A 23458-nucleotide genomic window follows, 5' to 3' on the forward strand; every position below is an offset into this window, starting at 1 on the left:
TTCTTTCCTTCTGCTAACTTTAGGTTTTGTTTGTTCTTCTTTCTCTAGTTCCTTTAGGTGTAAGGTTAGATTGTTTATTTGAGATTTTTCTTGTTTCTTGAGGTAACTTTGTATTGCTATAAACTTCCCTCTTAGAACTGCTTAGAACTGCATCCCATAGGTTTTGGATCATCGTGTTTTCATTGTCATTTGTCTCTAGGTATTTTTTGCTTTCCTCTTTGATTTCTTCAGTGATCTCTTGGTTATTTAGAATGTATTGTTTAGCCTCTACGTGTTTGTGTTTTTTACGGTTTTTTCCCCTGTAATTGATTGCTAATCTCATAGCGTGTGGTCAGAAAAGAGGCTTGATATGATTTCAATTTTCTTAAATTTACTGAGGCTTGATTTGTGACTCAAGATGTGATTTATCCTGGAGAATGTTCTGTGCACACTTGAGAAGAAAGTATAATCTGCTGTTTTTGGATGGAATGTCTTATAAATATCAATTAAATCTATCTGGTCTATTGTGTCATTTAAAGCTTGTGTTTCCATATTAATTTTCTGTTTGGATGATCTGTGCATTGGTGTAAGTGAGGTGTTAAAGTCCCCCACTATTATTGTGTTACTGTCGATTTCCTATTTTAGAGCTGTTAGCAGTTGCTTTATGTATTGAGGTGCTCCTATGTTCAGTGCATATAGATTTACAATTGTTATATCTTCTTCTTGGATTGATCCCTTGATCATTATGTAGTGTCCTTCCTTGTCTCTTGTACCATTCTTTATTTTAAAGTCTATTTTATCTGATATGAGTATTGCTGCTGCAGCTTTCTTTTGATTTCCATTTGCATGGAATATCTTTTTCCATCCCCTCACTTTCAATCTGTATGTGTCCCTAGGTCTGAAGTGGGTCTCTTGTAGACAGCATATAGATGGGTCTTGTTTTTGTATCCATTCAGCGAAACTGTGTCTTTTGGTTGGAGCGTTTAATCCATTCATGTTTAAGTAATTATCTATATGTATGTTCCTATGACCATTTTCTTAATTGTTATGGGTTTGTTTTTGTAGGTCCTTTTCTTCTCTTGTGTTTCCCACTTAGAGAAGTTCCTTCAGCATTTGTTGTAAAGCTGGTTTGGTGGTGCTGAATTCTCTTAGCTTTTGCTTGTCTGTAAAGCTTTTGATTTCTCCATCAAATCTGAATGAGATCCTTGCCGGGTAGAGTAATCTTGGTTGTAGGTTCTTCCCTTTCATCACTTTAAATATGTCATGCTACTCCCTTCTGGCTTGTAGAGTTTCTGCTGAGAAATCAGCCGTTAACTTTATAGGAGTTCCCTTGTATGTTATTTGTCGTTTTTCCCTTGCTGCTTTCAATAATTTTTCTTTATCTGTAATTTTTGCCAGTTTGATTACTATGTGACTCAGCATGTTTCTCCTTGGGTTTATCCTGTATGGGACTCTCTGCGCTTCCTAGACTTGGGTGGCTATTTCCTTTCCCATGTTAGGGAAGTTTTTGACTATAAACTCTTCAAATATTTTCTTGGCTCCTGTCTCTCTCTCTTCTCCTTCTGAGACCCCTATAATGCAAATATTGTTGCATTTAATGTTGTCCCATAGGTCTCTTAGGCTGTCTTCATTTCTTTTCATTCTTTTTTCTTTATTCTCTTCCACAGCAGTGAATTCCACCAGTCTGTCTTCCAGGTCACTTATCTGTTCTGCCTAAGTTATTCTGCTATTGATTTCTTCTAGTGTACTTTTCATTTCACTTATTGTATTGTTCATCTCTGTTTGTCTGTTCTTTAATTCTTCTAGGTCTTTGTTAAACGTACCTTGCATCTTCTTGATCTTTGCCTCCATTCATTTCCGAGGTCCTGGATCATCTTCACTATCATTATTCTGAATTCTTTTTCTGGAAGGTTGCCTATCTCCACTTCATTTAGTTGTTTTTCTGGGGTTTTATCTTGTTCCTTCATCTGGTCCATAGCCCTCTGCCTTTTTATCTTGTCTATGTTTCTGTGAATGTGGTTTTTGTTTCACAGGCTGCAGGATTGTAGTTCTTCTTGCTTCTGCTGTCTGCCCTCTGGTGGACGAGGCTATCTAAGAGGCTTGTGGAAGTTTCCTGATGGGAGAGACTGGTGGTGGGTAGAGCTGGCTGTTGCTCTGGTGGGCAGAGCTCAGTAAACCTTTAATCCTCTTGTCTGCTGATGGGTGGGGCTGGGTTCCCTCCCTGTTGGTTGTTTGGCCTGAGGCATCCCAACACTGGAGCCTAGCCGGGCTCTTTGGTGGGGCTAATGGGGGGGCTGGTGGTGGGATGAATTGGGAGATTGGGATTGACATGTATACACTGATGTGTATAAAATGCATGACTAATAAGAACATGCTGTATATATAAATTAATTAAATTAAATTTAAAAAAACAATTTTCAATGGGGAATTCCCTGGCAGTCCAGTGGTTAGGACTCTGTGCTTTCACTGCTGAGAGCCTGGGGTTCAATCCCTTGTCAGGGAACTAATATCCCGCAAGCCTCGTGGCTTGGCAAAAAAACCCACAAAACTGTATTCAGTGTAATATTATTTACCTTAAAAAGGAATGAAATTCTGATACCTGACATAACCTGAATGAACACTGAAGACACTGTGCTCAGTGAAATAAGCTAGCCGCAAAGGTACAAATACTGTATGACTCCACTCAGTTGAGGTTCCTAGACAGTGAAATTCATAGACACAGACAGTAGAATGGTGGTTACCAGGGGCTAGAGGAGAGGAGAATTGGGAGTTATCATTTAGTAGGTTCAGAGTTTCTATTTGGGATGATGAGAAAGTTCTGGAGATGGATGGTGGTGATGGTTGTACAACAATGTGAACGTACTTAATGTCCCTGAACTGTGCACTTAAAAAATGGTTACAGTGGTAGGTGTTATGTTATGTATAGTTTATCATGGTAAGTAAATAAATGAAGGGGGATTCACATCCACTTGCAGGCTTTTCTCCACAGGCCTCACCAGCTGTCATCAAAAACCCAGTTCTCCAGACTGGTGGTTGCCAAGGGGGAGGGGGTTGGAGGAGGGATGGAGTGGGAGGCTGGGGTTAGTAGATGTGAGCTTTTATACACAGAATGGATAAACAACAAGGTCCTACTGTATAGCACAGAGAACTATATTCAATAAACCATAATGGAAAAGAATATTTTAAAAAGAATGTACATATATATGTATAACTGAATCACTTTGCTGTACAGCAGAAATTAACACAACATTGTAAATCAACTATACTTCAGTAAAAAAATATTGATTCAAAAAAAAAGAAAGTTCCCCAGGTGATTCCCATGTGCAGCCAAGGCTGGGAACCACTGGTCTTTGGGGTAATTATCTTAATCCCTTATGGGGGAAAAACATTGCTCTTAAACTACCAAAGATGGTCCCTTTGTGGGTCCTAGAAGGACCTGACGAGTGTGAACTAGCTGACCTACAGGCCAGACTGCCCGGGCTGAGTCCTGAGCACTCCCCTTGCTCAGGTGACTGCAGGCTGTTGTTACCTCACTTCTCCAAGACGTCAGCGGGACTAACCAGAGCGCCTGCCCATGAGGCTATGTTGTTTTTTGGTTTGAGGAGTTTTTGGGGTTTTTTTTTGGTTTTTTCAATTTACGTCTTTTATTTTATATTGGAGTAGAGTTGATTTACAATGTTGTGTTCGTTTCAGGTGTCCAGCAAATTGATTCAGTTATACATATACATCCGTGAGGCTGCGTTGTGAGGGGACATGAGACAGCCATGCAAAATGCTTGCCACGTGGAAAGAGCGTCAATAAATGTGGGTTGATATTATCAGCTTTCAAATCAGCCAAGAGTGAATAATTCCTACTATGTCCCTCGGCTATGGCGGGGGAATACAAAGATGTGTCAGGCCAGTTCCTGCCTCTAGGCGTTTACAGTTACATGACTTTACAGCTACATGTGCCTTAAGAGAGACAAACCAAATGCTGTGGCAGTTCAAAGACAGAGGTGTGATGACGGCAAGGCTGGAGAAGGAAAAGCCTGAAGGTCAACGGTATCTGAGCTGGCCCTGCCTGGACACGAAGCAGAAAGCTGACCCTGTCTGGCAACATCCTTCTCCTTTTCCGATGAGATATCCCAGCCTTAGAGGGGTTAGAGACCCACCCAAAGGTCACAGTGGTTCATAAAATGCCCCGATCGCCACCCCTACCCACCATGGGGTAACCCCATGACCCTGATCACTGAAAAGCCCCCTGGAGGCCGACTGACAGGCCTCATTGTCCAAATGTGGTTCATCCCAGGGCAGCCCCAGGCTGCACGCAGGCTCAGTGTGCTCTGGCCACAGGCAGCTTCCCTCCTCCCCGCCCAGGCGGGGGGACCCTCCAGGCCACCTGCGGTAGCACTCCCTCTTGGGGACCCTAAGCATCCAACAGAACTGGAGGGGACTGTGCTGAGCAACCAGCTGGCTGGAGGGAGGGCATAGCTGGTGTTCTGTCATGGTCTTCCTTGGCCCTTTGTTCTCCCAGCTCAAAGCTTTCGTGATGGAGAAGCCGTCCCCATCTTTAGGGGGAGATCTGGTCATTAGAGCCTGGGAGGAGGAAGCCCTTCGCTTCCTGCGGACCTTGCAGCTTTGATGTCACTTAGGTTTCTGTTGAACCTGGACTTGGAGAGAGTCTGGAGGAGGGCACACAGGTAATGAGTGGTGGAACGGGGCTGAGGGCATTTCAAGCAGAAGAAACGGCACTAGCAGAGAGGCTCAGAAAAGACAGCCCAGGGCATGTTTGGAAATTTTAGAAGAATCTGTCAGTTCTGATGGGGAGGGTAGCCCATGAAGACGAGATGGAGATTTAAGACTAGAAGGGTAAGGGTAGGTCTGAGCCAGATTGTGGAGGATTTGCCCTTACTTCAGTAGACAATGGGGAGCCATGGAAGGTTCTAGAACAAGGAGTGAGATGCGACTACAGCTGTGACTTATTTGTAGTTTGTTGAGCAAATGAATGAATGAGTGTCTGAGGAAGACGTGATAGTCGTGGGCAGGATGCCATGTGTGACAGAGATTGGCAGGAGGAGACACTTGGCTGTAACGTGTCCCCATGGCCTTCTGTACACTTGGGTAACTGGTACAACTGCTCCGCAAATTCAGCATGCAAGTAGGCTCATATCTATTCTATTTCTTACAAATAAACAAAACCAGCTCAAACCCACACACCAGATTAAGGAGAAGTCCAGAATCTCCCTCCTGGTGCTCCCCCATGTTCCTTCCTTGGTTTTGCTCTCAGCTGCCCCAGGTTACAGCCCTCCTTGGTTTCTGAGGGAGGACCATTCCCTGTCTGGTGTCCCTTGGGCTCCCTGTGGTTCCCTAGGCCCTGGTACCAGCTCCTCCTGCCTCACACCCAGCCATCCCCACCAGCAGTCCTAGGAGCCCAGCACAGCTGGCTCAGGCCTCCGCCCTGGGCAGTTCCCACTTCTGCCCACCCTGGACACCCACCCACAGGAGGTAGGGCAACCCTCCCCTTCCCAAGCCTTGGGACACAGAGGACATCCCCTTTCCCGGCAATGTGGCCTCCCTAAATATTACCAGGAGCCCAGCAGCCTCCAAATGCAAAAGGTCTAAAACAGCTTCTTCTCCAAAGACAAAATCACTCAGCCTCCTTGGCACAGATGCCTGGACTCCCTCCGGGGGACCCAACAGGCCCACCCTTTTCATGTGTCAGGGAGACACAATTAGTGCCTCAAAGCTGACTCACCCAACTAAGAAACAGCACTAACTCCAGGATCAGAGAAAGAAAAAAGAAAAGGAGAAAGGGAGAAACAGAAGTACAGGGCATGAGATCTCCCACTACATTTGTATTGTAATATTTTTCATACTATATTATTATTATTTTTGTTGTTTTACTTGGGGTTTTCCTTAACATTGTATATCCTGTATATATTACAATCTGAGCACGTGGCATTTGCTTATGAGATCTCTATGGAGGAGGGAGGAAAGTGAACGGGGAAGCTGGAAAATAGAACTGAGATTCACCAAGTACCTTCTGCTGGCAGGCTCTCCGCTGAACGCTGTGCACACGTCATTTCATTGACCTCTCCCCACAGCCTTATAAGGAAAGTATTATTGTTATTCTGATTTTACTGATCTAAAAAAAATGAAGAAATAAAGCAGATGAATGCATGCATGAATGACAATGCCATTTTTCTCTGCCTTTCCATCATGCAAAGATGGCTTGCATTCCTGAATTATAAAACATTTTTCAAAAAGTCAGAGAACAAAAAAAAATATTAAAAAGAGATTAAAGCAGTATGATTTCCAAACCATTCAGTAAAGGATGAAAATAGCTTTGTTATCCAGTGCCTGTCTTCATAAAGTCATTGTTATCATGAGTTAGAACCTGCATTAACTCTGAAATTAAAATAATAGCCCCATGTGCAGCAAATTCTGAAGGCACACTCTATGGTTTTCCAAGCGCCTATTAATATTCTCCTGAACTTTAGTTGGATCTGAACGGTTTACCAAAAGAGGATCCAGCTTAAGTGTTCTACGTCACAAAGAAAAAGCAATAGAATGGGGTGACTCTGAAAAGCTTCCTTTTTATATTAAGCAGGTCTGAAGTACAAACTCTAAAATGATCAGTATAATGCCTGCATTTAGGAACAGGAGGAAGGGCCTCATGCACACACCTCAGGAGGTGTCTCAGTGGACAGTTCTGGAACCACTGAGCAGACTCAGAACAGACTCCGTGAAGAACGTTGCTCACAGGCTTGGTTCCAATGATCCCAACAGCAGCAGCTGTGACAATACATTTTTAATCAAATCTAAAGGCAAACTTATAAAGAAATAAACGCTATTCAAATAAACACAGTGCATTTTCCTGAAATATATTATTATGCTTTCTGGAAATTAACCCAAAAATATAAAATAAAGAGAATTCTATGGGGATTCACTATTGAGTCACAGATCTTGAAGGCATTATCTCTGCACTAACTTCCAAGACAAATGACACTCATAGTTGGCACTTTCTGCATGTTTCTGACCCTCTGTTCTGGGGCAGCTCACTCTGGTGGGTCCTTCAGGGGAGGAGCTTGCCATGTGGTCACAGTCTTCGGCGTTGGGCTGAGAACCCTTAGACAGTAGAGCCCGTGGTGTCTGATTAGCTCTGCCCAGCCTCATGAGGAGAAGGGCCTGGCCTGCGTCTCCTGATGTTCCAAAGATGGCTCTCCTGAGGACAAAGCAGGACGGGCTGGAGGGCAGATGCCACCGGTAGAAAGAGCTGTGGCCAGAAGGGGTTTTGCATAGTAATCCAGTACTTGGTCCATTTTCATTCTCCTGCCGTTCAGAGGCCTGGCCCCCGGGTCTGCTTTCACTGTGCTGTTAGTGTCACAGAAACAATACTTTGAGTAAGGAAGAGAGAGCTACAAAGGCACAAAGATCTTTCATATTTGCTTTACACATGCCCTCCCCTGAGCTACCTGCAGACAGGTTTAATATGGGGATCTCTCAGAGCAGGTGCAATAGCAGACAAGGATAGATGGGGAAAGAGAGGGAGGGAGGGAGGAGGGGAGGGAGGAGGGGAGGGAGGAGGGGAGGGAGGGAAGGAGAGGAATGAAAAGTCCCACTTCTGAGAAAAGAGTTCTTTACAGCCAGATCAAACACAAAACTAGAGGAGCAGCAAACAGGACGATTTCTATTCTCATTCAACTCTCACAGGAGATAGGAACGCACACGCTAAAACAGCATCTGCCGGCGTAAGAGCTCACAGTTTTCCACAAAGTCTTTACCCGACAGGATTGTGCAGTTGAGTTGATCTACAAGTGGTTCATAAAGAGCTCCTCCCTCACCCCGCCACACACACGGAAAAGCCAAGTTTCATAACGCCATGACCCTGATCCCTGAAAAGCCCCCTGGAGGCTGACCGACAGGCCTCCTGCCTGAAGGTGGTTCATCCCAGGGCGGCCCCAGGCTGCACGCGGGCTCAGTGTGCTCTGGCCACAGGCAGCTGTCCAAGCCCGTGCAGCTGCCCTCCTCCCCGCCCAGGCAGGGGGACCCTCCAGGCCACCTGCGGTAGCGCTCCCTCTTGGGGACCCTAAGCATCCAACAGAACTGGAGGGGCCTGTGCTGGGCAACCAGCTGGCTGGAGGGAGGGCATAGCTGGTGTTCTGTCATGGTCTTCCTTGGCCCTTTGCTCTCCCAGCTCAAAGCTTTCGTGAGGGAGAAGCCGTCCCCATCTTTAGGGGGAGATCTGGTCATTAGAGCCTGGGAGGAGGAAGCCCTTCGCTTCCTGCGGACCTTGCAGCTTTGATGTCACTTAGGTTTCTGTTGAACACCTGGATTTGGAAGCAGTTGGAGGAGTGCACTTAGGGATTGGAAGTCGTCCAGGAATTTCAAGCAATCAGATGCACCCGGAATGTTAGTGGTTTAAATCGAGGTTTGACAAATTACAGCTCATGGGCTAACCCAGCCCTCGTCCTATTTTTATAGGGCCAGCAAGCTAAGAGTGGTTTCTATATTTTTAAAAAGTTGTAAAACAAACAAAAAAGAATATGCAAGAGAGACATATGTGACCTGCATAGCCTAAAATACTTACTACGTGTCCTTATGTGACTTACAGAATCAGCTTGCCAGCCCCTGGTAAATGAAGGTGCTAGAGATGATGAAATGTCTAACGTTCACGAGGAAGGGTAAAGACAGTGAATCCCTGGTGGCAAACATTCATCTTCAATGGAGAATGACACTAGCTGAGCAGACGCCTGGCTCCCCTCTCACCTGATGGTGCCCTGCCTGCTTATTATAGGGTGATGAGGGCGAAGGTTCCTAGATGGAAACTGTACAACATGGAGGGATGTGATGGATAGTTTTATGTCGGCTTGGCTGGGTCTTGGTACCCAGATATTTGCTCAGTCATAGTTGGATGTTGCTGTGATGGTATATTTCAGATGAGATTAACATTTAAACCAGGAGACTTTGAGAAAAACAGATTGCCCGCCATAATCTGGGTGCATATCATCCAATTAGTTGAAGGCCTTAAGAGAAAAAAGATTGACCAGCCCACCCCACCCCCCGGGGGAAAAGGGAATTCTGCAGCAGACGGCGTTTGGGTGGTCTTTCAGCATCTCCAGCCCACCAACCCACCCTGCTGATTTTAGGCTGCCCAGCCTCTGCCATCACATGAATCAATTCCTTAAAATAACTCTCTCTCTCTCTCTCTCTGTCTCACACAAACACACACACACACACACATACACGCACATACCTACTCATGTGTGTGTGTGTATTCTATTTCTCTGGAGAACCCTGACTACTACCAGGGGGCTGACCTATATACAAATCTTGATAAAAAACGCTCTCTGGTTACAAGCAAGGCCTCGGTGAGACTTGTTCCCATGGTGCAAGTCCATCGAGGTCAATAAACAGCCCCAAATGTCTGCAAGTCAAACTAGACTGCTTTTTCTGTGTTTCCTAAGACTCCGCATGGGGCTGAAGACACACAGAACTCAGGCTCCTGGCGACCGCAACACTCTCTGTCCAGGGCTCCCCCCGCCCCGTTCTTTGGACACATCGCCAAGGCTCTGGAAGAGTACTCAGGGCAGGGCTCATATATGAGGGTCCCAAGGTTGGTGGCGGCCCTCTGGCTCTGATCACCAACTTTCCTCCCACTTAGGAGGTAGTGCAGTGATGGAGACACAACAGGGCTGGGCTGTCCTAGCTCAGGAGCCCGAAAGGAGACTCTGAGGCCGAGCTTAGCAAGCAGGAGTTTTCCTGGGCAGTGCTTTTGGGGCCAACACCTTTGCTGGGCGAGTGCAGGAAGCAGGGCTGGGCAGAGGGAGCAGGTGAGCCTCGATGCCACCCCGCAGAGGCATCCGGCAATCCTGCGGGAGCTGTGCCGCTGGGAAGCCCTTCAGAGTTGTTCCCGTTAGAGAGAGGGGGTCAGGCCTTCCTACCCCCTCAGTGACCACCCATCTCTCTCCCTAGCGGGGCTGCCCAGGAAGAGGATGTGGTCTTGGCTGCAGGCAATTCCCAGAGAGGACTGAGCTGTGAGCCAGAAGGTGTTGGGAGAACGGGAGACTCTGTCCTGGAGGGGTGTCTGAAGGAGGCAGCTGGCATTCACTACAGAGAGTTCAGCAAATAGCTTCCCAGTGGAGCCACCTTCCTTATCTGCAGCTCCACTTTCTCTGGGCTTCACCAACCTATGCAGACAGATGGGGTCCTAGCAGCTGAAACAGCCTGAATTTGCAACACCTCCCTCAAATGAACATAACTCAAATGCCTCCAGGTCTTACCCACTGGGGTCTGTCAGTGTCACATCTTTAGCACTGACCAAACCCACCATTCGTTTGATGAGCAGAGATTCCAGTGTTTGGGGCAGCAGATGAACTCTCCAGTCATTCCCTCTAGAAGTCCCTGGCGGAGTGGGCAGGGGAGAAGGTTTCACATACAATGGAACCACTGCCTCTATCTCCGGTCCAACCCTCCTTCTGTTCTGTGCAGTCTCTTACTGAGCTGCCCATGGGCTTCTAGCCATGCCTACTCATGCCCAATGCCTGGGCCACTTCTGACCATCTCACCCCCTTCCACCCCACCTCTGGCCAGCAGGAAATTTCCATCCTTGCCCTCCTCCTGACCAGCTCCTTCAGAAGGGTTGCTGGGTTTCAAGTGACAGCTCTCTCATTGATGCCCCAGCTGGTCACCTTCCTGGATCACAGGGTCTTGGGGGGGGCGTGGTCAGGCCAGCCTCAGGCCATATCTGGATGTGTACACACATCTCGGGCCCTGCTGCCAAGGCTGATCCACGCTGCTGGACGTTTGCTACGGCCACTGTGACTTCCTCACCGAAGGCTCACGCCATCTTCCAAGTCACCCAACTTTGGGGAACCCATTCCATCAGATCGTTCTCTATGTCTGAACCCTGATTATGAGCTGGCTTTAAGTTTTTCCCACTAGACTCTTAGGATGTGTCTGAACATTTATTTTTCTGTCCAGAACTTTCCAAGAGAGTCGAGAAGCTTCCTCTCATTTCTTGACAATTGAAAAGTACCCACTCATGGCAAGCAGGGGAACTCTGAGGGGTTTTGCTATTTAATTCCAGAACCATACTAAGAGAATCATGACAATGCAGCCCAAAATGACAGCACACAAGACAACTGGTGTCCTTTCAAGGTTTGTTTGACAAAGGGATAGAAGAAATGCTTTTGAAATGCACCTTTAAAAGTGTCCCACCTAGGGACTTCCCTGGCGGTCCAATGGTTATGACTCCACGCTTCCACTGCAGGGGGCACAGTTTCTATCCCTGGTCAGGGAACTAAGATCCCACATCCCATATGCTGCATGGCGTGGCCAAAAAAAAAAAAAGTGTCCCACCTACACTTGGATGATGGTCCAGCTCCACTGGTCACCCTCAGCATGATCTAGACTGGGATGACCACAGCTGTGTGGGTCAGAAGAGCTGGGTTCTTACTCTGGCTTATCCTTTCTTTGCTGTGTGCACCTGTCCTACCTGGGCCTCAACTTTCTCATTTGTAAAATGGAGATACGGCAGCCTTGACTACCAGAGTGTAACCTTGGATGTCAAGTGAGGTGATGTCTGTGAAGGAATTTGTCAGGTATGAGTTACACAGATGTGGAGACCAAGATGGCTGTGAAACTCACTGCCTTCATCAAGAATGCCTGGGCCGAAGAGCCGGAACTGTCCCATCCTTCACCATTTGGGCCTCGCTATAATTCTGCCCACACTCGGCCCCTACACCATGTACAATGTCTTGGTCAACCAAGCCACACCCTACAGCCACCCAGAGCTCCTCCGAGATGATGGGAACGTGCCCAGTTACCCCCAGGACACCAAGGCCCAGCTTGGAGTGGAAGGAGGAAGTGTGAGCACCCCGTCCTCAGTGGCCCCCAATAAAAATGTGAAAACGGAATAAATAAATAAATTACACATAGAAAACAAACTAGTGAATATAACAAAAAAGAAACAGACTCACAGATACAGAGAAGAAACTAGTGGTTATTGGTGGGGAGAGGGAAGTGGGGGAGGGACAAGATAGGGGTAGGGGATTATGAGGTACAAACTACTGTGTATAAAGTAAGTAAGCTACAAGGATATATTGCGCAACACAGGGAATATAGCCAATATTTTATAATAACTATAACTGAACTATAACGTTTAAAAATTGTGAATCACTTTGTTATATACCTGAAACTTACATAATACTGTACATCATACCTCAATTAAAAAAACAGGGGCTTCCCTGGTGGCGCAGTGGTTGAGAGTCTGCCTGCCAATGCAGGGGACACGGGTTCGAGCCCTGGTCTGGGAAGATCCCACATGCCGCGGAGCAACTAAGCCCGTGAGCCACAACTACTGAGCCTGCGCGTCTGGAGCCTGTGCTCCGCAACAAGAAAGGCCGCGATAGTGAGAGGCCCGCGCACCGCGATGAAGAGTGGCCCCCACTTGCTGCAACTAGAGAAAGCCCTCGCACAGAAACAAAGACCCAACATAGCGATCAATCAATCAATCAATAAATCTTTAAATAAAACAGAAAAGAGAATGTAAGTTCAATGACGATAAGGACATTTTATGCTTTACATATCTTCGTATTCTTTGAGCCTGGTAACTACCCTGTACGTAGTAGAAACTCAAATACATTCACTGAATGAAAGAAAGAAATTACACAAAGGTGGGGTCCACTTTCCAGCTTCGTGGTCTAGCAGCTGCAGCCACACTGGGAGGTCACTAGCACACGCTGTTTATTCTCTATTCCTGAGTCCACACATGTGGCCCTCAGCCAGAGGCAGGATGTGTACGAGCTGTAGCAACACAGCCCCTCCCCGATAGGTTCCCAGATGCCCTGGTGGGGGCTGGGAGAAGACGTAGGTTTTGAAAAATCGCCTCAATAAGTTCCACCATGACCCCCCACCTCCCAAGTTAAGCCCCCCAGGCTTAACTCCTTCAAAGAACCCACTGAGGATCAAAGGCCCTGGAATTCCCGACACCTTTAGCTCATTCAGAGCAAGAAGTTCACCAGACCTTCTTGAACTGTAAGCGATGTCAGACACAGCAACCTCCCGTGTGTTTTCCTAATGTGGGTCCTCACTCCCCAGCTCATTCGCTGGCTGCCTGGCCCATCTGGAGAGGTCTGGGGTGCAGCAAATGGTTTCCAAATGTCTGAATTTAATGAGACACATCTTTTCTAAAGCCATTCTAGAAAGAGATAGTGGCTTCCAGTGGGAGGTAAAGAGACCCCCTGGAAGCCATTAATCTTCCCACGTCTTAGGGTGTGCTAGGCAAGCAGTTTGGAAGGAGGCCAAACCCAACTGAGGACCCAGGGAGGATCACTTTGGGGTGAGCCTGGCAAGTCGACTCTCTAAGAATGTGTACCTCAGCTGTCACCAAGGCCACTGCTGGATCCCAGCTTGGGAGGGGAGAGGAGACAGGGATAAGAGTGGTGACACTCTCTCAGCGTGTTCTGCACCCCAGGCCCAGCCCTGTCCAAGCTCCACCTCATCCGGTCCTCACAACAACCCGATGAGGTAGGTTCTTTTTTTTTTTTTTTTTAATTGATTTATTTATTATTTATTTTGGGCTGTGTTAGGTCTTTGTTGCTGCACGCGGGCTTTCTTTAGATGTGGCGAGCGGGGGCTACTCTTCGTTGCGGTGCGTGGGCTTCTCATTGCAGTGTCTTCTCTTGTTGCAGAGCACAGGCTCTAGGTGAGCGGGCTCACTAGTTGTGGCTCACGGGCTCAGTAGTAGTGACGCACGGGCTTATTTGCTACACAGCATATGAGATCTTCCCAGACCAGGGCTCGAACCCGTGTCCCCTGCATTAGCAGGCGGATCCTTAACCTCTGCGCCACCAGGGAAGTCCCCCAATGAGGTAGGTTCTTTATTAGCCCACTTTACAGATTGGGAAGCCAAGGCTCAGGGAAGGTAACTGAAGCCAATAGCCAACAAGTGTCAGGACTAGGATTTGACCCTTGCTGTCCAACCACTATGTTATCTCCCCAGAGAGAGGTTGAGGCATTGCTTCTCACAGGAAAACTGAATGATCCCCCAGATGAGAACTCAGAAAAAGGCCTTCCTTTAGGCTTAGCAGGCGTGGAGTGAGTGGCATGGGAGTGGGTTGGGGATGTGGGGAGGAATGGGAGCCCCCAGACCTGGGACAGCCCCTGGTACCTGTCTGGGCTTTCCATTTGGTGGTGAAGTCTCTGCCACCATCCCCAGGGCTGCCCAGCCTCCCTTTCCTTGGCCTCTTCCTGTCCATCTTTTCCTCAGGGTGGGGGGGTGCCCCACAGTTCAGAGCACAGCCAAGCTGGTCCTCTGGCCTCGGCATCCCATCTGTTCTGCTCTCCTCCTTTCTCCAGGAGGAGGAAATGCCCATTTTACCTGAACACACTTGGGCATTGAGCCTCTTAGGAGCTGTCTGCGGGAGCTGCAGCCTGAAACGTGAAGCATGGGAAAGGCTGGTCCCCCACCCTGCCTCGCACAGCTGCAAGTCAGTAGGAGGCCTGCTTGAGACAAGCAGCACTTTGTCATTTATTTTTCCTTTCCTCTTTTTTTTAAACACTTATATTCCACAATAGCTGGTATTCCTCAGTGTTTACTCTCATCATTATAAAGCCCTTATTCCTTAAATGTTTGCTTAACATTTTTTGCAGAGCAAAGGAGAAAGCTCCATGGGCCTCTGCAAACAGCTGCTTCCCAAAGACAAGGGAGGAAAATACCCAAAGCAATGCTGAGGTAAAAGGGTCCGTGAGCCCTGGGAGGTTCTCCTGGCAGTCCGAAGGCTGTGGCTCGTTGCCAAGGCCATCATATGGCTGCCTTTAGAGCCCACTCACTGACCAGTCTCTGGGGCCCATGAAGGCCATGGAGGTTATGACAAAAAAGTCATCTCGGGACTTCCCTGGAGGTCCGGTGGTTAAGACTCCACGCTTCTGGACTTCCCTGGTGGTGCAGTGGTTAAGAATCCACCTGCGAATGCAGGGAACACGGGTTTGATCCCTGGTCCAGGAAGATCCCACATGCTGTGGAGCAGCTAAGCCCATGCGCCACAACTACTGAGCCCGCGAGCCACAACTACTGAGCCCGTGTGCCACAACTACTGAAGCCCCTGCACCTAGACCCCGTGCTCCGCAACAAGAGAAGCCACTGCAATGAGAAGCCCGCGCACCGCAACGAAGAGTAGCCCCCACGCACCGCAACTAGAGAAAGCCTGCGCGCAGCAACAAAGACCCAATGCAGCCAAATTAATTAATTAATTAATTAATTAATTTTTAAAAAAGACTCCATGCTTCCACTGCAGGGGGCACGGGTTTGATCCCTGGTCGGGGAACTAAGATCTTGCATGCTATGTGGCATGGCCAAAAGAGAAAAAAGAAAAAGAAAAAAGAAAAGGGGAGAAAACAGTTTCTAATTTATTAAAAAAAGAAAGAAAGAAAGAAAAAGAAAAAAGGTCATCTCACCTTCCACCCAGAAGCATTCAGTGGGATGTGCCCACAGTGCTGGAACAGTTCAAATGATCCACACCCCAGTGGGGCCTCCGAGCTCAGGCCCCAGCAGGGTAGAAGTGTCTTTGGGGAGCTCTGAGACCAGGATTGGCTCCAGAATAGCCAGATAGCACCCCCAGCCAGGCATCTCCAGTGACTTCTTGGCAGGTCAACTGCATGGTCTCTCCTGTGGCCCCTTCTCCTTGAATTAATGCCTTAAATTTGCAAAACTCCTTGTGATTTTCAAAATACTTTCACACACATTTTTTATTTGATCCTCACATTACCCTGGAGGAAGGCACCTGGCAGATGAGTAACTGAAGCATTGGAAGCTTAATGGCTTGCCTAAGGTCACTTCGTGTTATGGACTGAATGTCTGTGTCCCCTTCCCTCAAATTCATATGAGGAAGCCCTACCCTCCAATGTTAGGTATTTGGACATGGGTCTTTGGAAGGTATTACATTTAGATGAGCTCATGAGGGTGGGGTCCTCATGATGGGATTCGTGCCCTTATAAGAAAAGGTATCAGAGAGCTTGTTTTCGCTCTCTCCCCCCACGTTCATGCTCACACACACAGGGAAGAGGTCATATGAGCACACAGCAGGATGGCGGCCATCTGCAACCCAAGGAGAGAGCTCTCACCAGAAGCTGACCATGCTGGCACCTTGATTTTGGACTTCCAGCCTCCAGACTGTGAGAAATAAATGTCTGCTGTTTATGCCATCCAGCCCATGGCATTTTGCTACAGCAGCCCGAGCAAGTAACACATACACTTGGCTTCTAAGATCCTGTTGGAACACCAAGGTCTATGGCCTCAGCACCTCTCAGTGAATGGTCCCATTCTCCAGCTCCTAACCCCAGAAAACTGGATGCCATCCTGATTCCTCCCCTCCAGTCACCTCCAACCCACCATTCTACCCTAAATATCTCTGCAGCCCAAACCTGACACTCTGTCCCTATAGCCACTGCCTCCATTCAGGTCTTTATTTCTCACTTGGATGAATGTAATGCCCTCCTCCCCATTCTCCACCTGGCATGCAGAACACACACACCTGGTTATGATTCTCCTCCAAGTCACCTTTTAGTGATCCCCCATGGCCTTCAGGGTCAATCCCAAGCCCCTGGCGCCTTCAGGGCCCTCATGGGTCACCTGATTCCTTCTGAGCAGGCATATTGCTCCCAGGCCTGGGCATGGCACCCAGCTCCAGCCCACCACCCCTCAGAACCCTGCTGGATGACTCCTAGTCACCCCTCAAGATCAAACTCAGCCTCACCTCTTCTGGGAAGCCTTCCCAGAGTCCCCCAGTCTCAGTCAGGGGCTCCCAAAGCCCCAGGTGCCTCCTCTTATCATGAAGCTGGTCCTCCTGGGATATTCCTGTGTGCCGATCCTCTGTCCCTCCCACTGGACTCTGAGTTCCGTGGGACACAGGACTGAGGTCTAACCTCCATATTACCTGGCTCTGGCTTAGGATACAGTTTTTGAAGGACTGAATAGGTCCAAGGACTTCAGTTGGATTCCTGAGATGCAGACTCTGTTTAGGATAGGATTTTAGAATTCCTTCTCCAAGTCTGTTGTCTTCACTCTGTCTGGCTCTAAACCTGGCTTCTTTGAAAAAGTGCCCATGCTGATTCCAGCCAGGCTTCCCAGCTCCCAACTGCCTCATCCTCACCTCCGCCCATACCCACCCACCTCCAGGGGTGAAACGGTACACAAAGGCAGAACCAGGTGCCACCTGAGAAACAGTCCTGAAGATACGTCCCAGGCATCTGCTAGTTAAAGGACATCCAGCCTCCTGGAGGAGGGGACAGAGACAAGGGATAGAATACAACTGTTTTGCCTGTTTTGGGGGTTGGGGGCAGGGGTGGGTGGGTAGTATATACTTACTTCTGTGGTGACTGTATGCAGGTAAATGGACAAGGTCTGTTGTCTGTTTAGGGACCTGTTTTGCATTCTCCCAACCCTACACCCATTTTTCTTTTCTTTTTTGAATGTACTTTTTTTTTTTTTTTTTTAAACCAAGGTTGTAGAATTCCAAATTTTTTTTCAACCTTGGATCCTGAAGTAGAATGCCCTGGGTGGACGGATTTTAGTCCTTAGAGAGTCAGTGTGTGTGTTGCTGCTTATTTAAATACAGTTCAGTTGGAGCCCCAAGAGTGCCAAGGTCCTCCCTATGCTTTCCAGATGCATTTCTTCTTCCTAAAACCAGGAGAGGCGAGCACCTGAGCAGGGAATCTCAGGTGACTTAATTTAGTTCACCGGTGCCTACTCTGAAGAGCTGGGTGTCCGTTCTTGAAGAAACAAACTCACTGGAAGGGCATGTTTTCTTATTATATACTAATAACTTCTTACACTAATTTGTACCAGAAGTTCCTTGATTGTGACTTATGCCAAGTAATTATGAAGATTTTTTTTTTTCTCAGTATTGCATGAAGGCTACCAAGTTAGAACAGGCAAGTCCTGGATGTGAAAGCTTTAATTTATCTACCTCATTCATGTGTTATTTTTGTAGCTATAGTCTCTATTTTCTTATTTGATGACCGCTGAAGTGTTCCTAGGCCCTGTCGTAAACCTAAGAGTTAACGTATTGGTGGGAGCCGCTGGAAGTTCAAGATGTTGTTGTGATTCTTTTTTTCTTAATCCCCCTTTTGTATATGTGATATTAAGCAGACGATGAGGCATTACTCTTGAGGATTTAACAAGGAAGGATAAAGAAAGACCCACATTTCTGGGTGAAGTCTTTGCCCCTCTATGTGGAGAAGTCGATTGTGACTGTTCTCAAGTTTGTCTCTTGGTAATTGCACCTGACTTTAGGACACCCAAAAAATTTTTTTTGTTTTGCAAAGTTGTGCCTTTCCTTCTGGAATTGTAAGTGAACACAATAATAGTACCTGTTTACACTGTGAAGTGGATATTGTTACAGAAAACACACCGGAGACTTTCTCACTTGTTAAGCTAATAATGCCTTGTGAATGTATGATCTATGAAGAAATCCCTGTAGTTTTTACCTGTTGATGCTGTCTGTTGGAGAATAAATTTTTGATGGTTCTTTTTTTCACACAAAAGAAAAAAGAAAAAAAAAGGCTCAGGCCCCTTGGTCCTAGGGGCCTGAGCTGACCCCTAGGACCAAGGAAGTGGCGCAGGTGGCCGTGTCAGAGGCTGTGACCCCTCCTTGTGGTTCTACTCTACTCCGCGGAGTCGAGGCTGGGAAGCATCTATGTAGGCGGGGTCTCCCTTTCCCAGTCTCCCGAGCATCTTGGAGGGGCCTGTGGCTGGGCTCTGACCTACAGAATGTGGTCGAAGGGGGGTTCATGGCTTCCAGGCCCGGCCCCTACCAGCCTCCTGCAGGACCCTCCACTTCCTTGGGGCTTCCTGGGAGCTGTCCTTGCAGGATGGCAGTGTTACCCTCAGCCCAGGCCCTGAATGGGACTCTACTCCCCCTCCCGCCACTGCCAGCTGCACTTCATGTGAGCAAAACAGAAACTCCTTTTGCATTAAGCCCCCGAGATCTGGGGCTTATCTGCCATTCACGCAGTGGGAAAGCCAGAGCCAGGCAGACAAAAGGGCTCGTGGGATCAGCCACAGCTCCTGGAAGGAATCGGAGTCTGCATAAGAGCCAGTGGGTGGGTGACTCTGGAGTGGGAAATACCTGGTCCAGGTCCTGCCTCTACCGTTTACTGAAAAGATGTGCTTGGGCCAGTCGCTTGCCCTCTGTGGGCCTCAGTTTTCCTCTGTAACCTGGGGATTAGTCTTAGTACACACCTCAGAAGGTTGTTCTAGAGGATGCTGTTGGAGACTCACCCTGCCCCTCCTTCCCAAGCTGGGCTGCTATCAGCTCCCAGCTGTACCCTTCTCTGTCCCCCTTCAGCCACCTCCTCACCCGGAAATTCCTTCGAGGTTATACCCCTACTCCCCACCCGGGGTTGGGGAGAGTCAATCTGAAAAACAGATTGAGGAGAACAAAGCCCTTGCCTTCAAGCAGCAACTCTGCGATGTCAGAGCTTCTGTGGTATCAGGCTGCGGTTACACTCCAGCAAGACAACCCCCTGGCTTCGCCTCTTCCCCTGCCCCATCCTTGCTTCCCTCACATCTACGATAGCGCCCACTCATTAAATCACCTGCCTAAGAATCCTCATCTCAAATCTGCTTCTGGCCAACCCTCTCTAAAACAGTTGTGAGATTATGCGGGTCAAACAGTGCCTGGCATATGGCAGGATCTTACGAGAAGGGAGCGAGCGTGATTACTATTCCTGCCAGAGCCAGTGCTGGTAGGGCCAGCCCACGGCTGCAGAGCCGCGGCCTCAGGCTATGACGGCACTAAAATGCACCGCCTGCCCTGCGCTGAGCTCACCCCACCAGGCCCAGAGGAGGTAATTCAAGCAGAGAAGCTGAGTTTGTACACAGCTCACAGCCCCCAGTGCGAGGGGTCGGTGAAATACTACCCATGGCAGCTCTCTTGTGAATACAGAGCTCTGATTGTTCCAAGTAACCAGGAACGTTCCTTTGTAATAAATAAGCTGTCAGCAAGAAGGAACAGAAAGTCTGGAAACCTGGATGACCGGGCACAAAGCTGATCTTATGAATAGGCAATCAAGTATGATTTGAGAGACGCCAAAAATCTCAGCTTTCTAAACTCACAGCTTGTCCCAAAGCCCCTGCCCTCTCCAACCAAGGTTCCTGAAATGCCCCCATTCAAAATGCATTCCTTAGAGTTTTGAGCACAGGTTTAGAGTCAAATGGACTTTGGAGGTCTGTGACCCACAAGAGAAGAAGTGTCAAATTCAAGCCTACGTCTTAAGCAGAGCACGACTGGGTATCAGAAGTCTCCAGGTGGTGCCAGGCGGTCGGTGCCTCCTCCAGGTGCGTACCACACTTCAGTGGTTTTGTTCCATGAAAACGATCAACTGCCAAGTTCACAGACACAGAAAATAGACTGGTGGCTGCAGAGACTGGGGGAGGGGAGAGTGAGGCGTCATTTAATGGGTACAGGGTTTCAGTGTGGGACGTGAAAGAGTTCTGCGGATGCATGGTGGTGATAGTTGTACAACAATGTGAATGCATTTAATGCCACTGAACTGTACCCTTAAAGATGGTTAAGATAATAAATTTTAGGTTATGTACGTTTCCTGATTCTCTGCAAGGACCACTGAGCGTGGCGCCCATGGGTAGGTCCGGGCCAGGCGGGCTCTGATAGTCAATCAACGAACAAGCATTTCCGGGGCTGCACCAGGGCACTGGGGAGGCAAGGATGAGCGAGAGCCTCTGTCCTGCCCTGGATCCCAGCGGGAAGCCCGAGAGGTGAACGGGCAGGTTCAGCCCTGTGTGGTGGGGATTCGGGTGAGGGAGCCATTCAGGGTAGGGGTGTGTTGAAGGAGTTGGGGAGAGTATTTGAAGGGAATTGGGGGCCGAGGAGTAGGCTTCCAGGTAAGGGGGAAAATCCAGGCAGACCTCTCACGTTCTCTCCACCCCACTCCTCATTTGTCTGGGGTCTTGCTGACAGACTACAAGCTAAGGGAAAGACAGACTGAGGTCTTGATGGTCCACTTGGTTGCCCCCTTAAGAATTCGCCACATTATTACTAAGACCGACTTGGCAAGAAAATGAAAGCTCTCTTGGGGCCAGGTGGGCATGGGGGACAAATTCCCCATGCAACGAAGAACGTGTCCTGGGTGCCCTCCACCCTCACCCGCCCTCCGCCATGAGAGAGGGACAGAGGGTGGCCGTGAATGATGCCGAGCAGTGTGCCTTTGTTTCTGCGGCATGTGGTTTCCAGGGAGACCAGGGTCACTGCCTACGGGTAAACACCCACCCACACAGCTTGAGAACGGGATGTATCCTCCGAGCCCTCCTGCGATAGAGGCCTCAACTACTTATATCCATAATTGTGTCCCCATGGGGATTTCAAGTGATGCTCTGACCCAGACATCCAAAGGATAGCAATGGACGCTTCTGGAGACGAGAAGCCTCCTGCCCTGCGTCACGTCCTAGGCCCTGCTCTTTCTCTCTGTCTGTCTGTCTCTCTCGACCATCTCTCAGCTGGTTCTGAAGTTGGGCAGGGAAGAGAGAAGGGTTACACCCTGATGCCCCGGAACCTTCCTCACGGCTCCTGTTGTGTATCTTCCTTTCCCAGGGGGGTCCTGGTGTGTGACTTTCAGGACCACGGGGGAAGGATGTGATCTCTCCTTCTGAAACTGCTGACTTTAGCCTGACTCCTCCGGCTATGAGTCCAACCCTAGGGACGGTGGGGGGAAGGGGAGCGGGGGTGGAGAAATGAGGGGCGAGGCGGTTGTCGTGCATTTATTGCACGTCTGTGAGCACTGCACACGCTCCCTCATCCTCACGCCACCCTGGAGGCTGGGGGTGTGCACCCTTGTTAGACTGCGAGGAAACCCACACGCAGGGCGTCCCTTGACCACATCCTCACCGCTGGGAAGTCGGGGGCAGGGCCCTGCTCAGGTCTGGCTGAATTCAAAGCCCTTAACTCACTAAAATATACTGTCCCCTGAGACAGGGATGGACCTTCTGTGAACACCTAACAGAAACCAAATTCAAATGGTTTTGGGGGTGTTTTGTTTTTCAGTAAACATAACACCCCGCTGCCTTGTGGAGACCAGACAGACGCCCCTCCGGGTCTCCCAGTCCAGTAGACACGCTAGTCTGTGTGTCCTCTCTCTGTCTCTCTGTCTCTTTCTCTCCCTGTCTCTCTCTCTGTGTGCCTCCTTCTCCCTGTATCTCTCTGTCTCTGTCTTTCTCTATTTCTATCCCTCCTTCCCTTCCCTATTCACCCTCATCAAGTTTGATTTCCCCAGTAGACAGCTTTCCAGCTGTAATAATATAGTCCATCTTCTGGAGCTTAAGGCACTTTTACATATTATCTCATTTGTCTTCGCAGCATCTCTGTAAGGTGAAGGCTTGACAGAAATAGTGAAACAAGAAACGAGAGCTATAAAAGAACTTACACAGTGTTCTGTACCAAAGCAGGGAGGTGCTGGGGGTCCATGAGAATACCCACTGGGCCTGGCATATGAGGCTTCATAGCCACCTGCATCTAACTCCTCCAACAAGCCAGGAAGTGGGTCATTTTAAGAACAGAAGATGTGCTATGGTATCAACGTGAAGGAAGGAATTAACTCTGCCTGGAGCATACTCTCTGAAATGACCATGTGACATTTGTGCTCAGCCTTCAAGGATGGGTAGGATTTTTCTAGGTCAACTACAGGAAGAACAAGAATGATCTGGAACAGAGAGGTACCAGTGTCCTGGCTCGTTTGGGCTTGTGGGACTGGATAACCAGGTGCCTGATGTGGGCAGTGGAATAAAGATGAGATTCCAGAGGCCACAGTGATTTTTCCTTGGGCCAATGCTGTGAGTGTACCAAGGGGTTTAGGACACAGTCCTGCCCACTTGGAGCTTATAACCTAATTGGGGAAATAAGATCAGTAGGCATTGAACCATTGGAGCCATTGCCTTAGAGGATGTAGCTCTAAGTCCAATTGAAATAACATTCTAAAGAAAGGAAAGATCACGTATGGGCAAGGTAAGTCCAAGAAGTCATCACAGGAGAGGGAGGAGGTGAACTGGGGGGAAAGGGAAGTATTTAGGGAGGCAAAGAGGAGAGGGACCTGTGGGGAAGCCAGAGGGGAGGTCGGGGTGGGAGCCCGTTAGGCCTCTGTCCTCTCAGCGTCACATTTGTCCCCAGACCGCCCCCCTTTCCCATCACCCTGCCCCACATGATCCTGACTTGATCCACGGGTTGATACTTCGGGGGGAAATATAATGGGTCATTATATCGCTCTCTTTTTTACGTGAAAAGTCTACCACAGCTCCTTTTTTGGTGGAAAGTAAGTAAATCAAGGGGCGTGGGGTATCCAGTTCCCTGAGGGGGAGGATGGAAATGTTGTCAGCCCCTGAACTGGATTTTCTGCCTGCCTAGTCCTTTCTATTGGCAAATTCAGGTTCCAGCTTTGTTTCTCATGCCTGGAACCTCTAGAGAGACACTGGCTGGCCCAAGGGACTCTAG

The 23458-nt window shown here is 48.5% G+C and overlaps 2 long non-coding RNA genes across 2 annotated transcripts in view; one reads left to right on the plus strand and one right to left on the minus strand.

Annotated features, from left to right (window-relative positions):
- Positions 1 to 23458, minus strand: part of LOC309627845 — a 56888-nt gene that overhangs the window by 25197 nt on the left and 8233 nt on the right. Inside the window, exon 2 of the long non-coding RNA XR_014243988.1 lies at positions 5998 to 7331. This is a non-coding gene — a long non-coding RNA (uncharacterized lncRNA). The remainder of the gene's footprint in view (positions 1 to 5997; positions 7332 to 23458) is intronic.
- On the plus strand, positions 7330 to 20558 carry LOC309627856. Its single transcript, XR_014243994.1, has 2 exons — positions 7330 to 8641; positions 9933 to 20558. It is a non-coding gene; the product is annotated as an uncharacterized lncRNA (long non-coding RNA).

Source organism: Balaenoptera borealis, assembly GCF_965194805.1.
Source record: "Balaenoptera borealis genome assembly, chromosome: 1".
Lineage (NCBI taxonomy): Eukaryota > Metazoa > Chordata > Mammalia > Artiodactyla > Balaenopteridae > Balaenoptera > Balaenoptera borealis.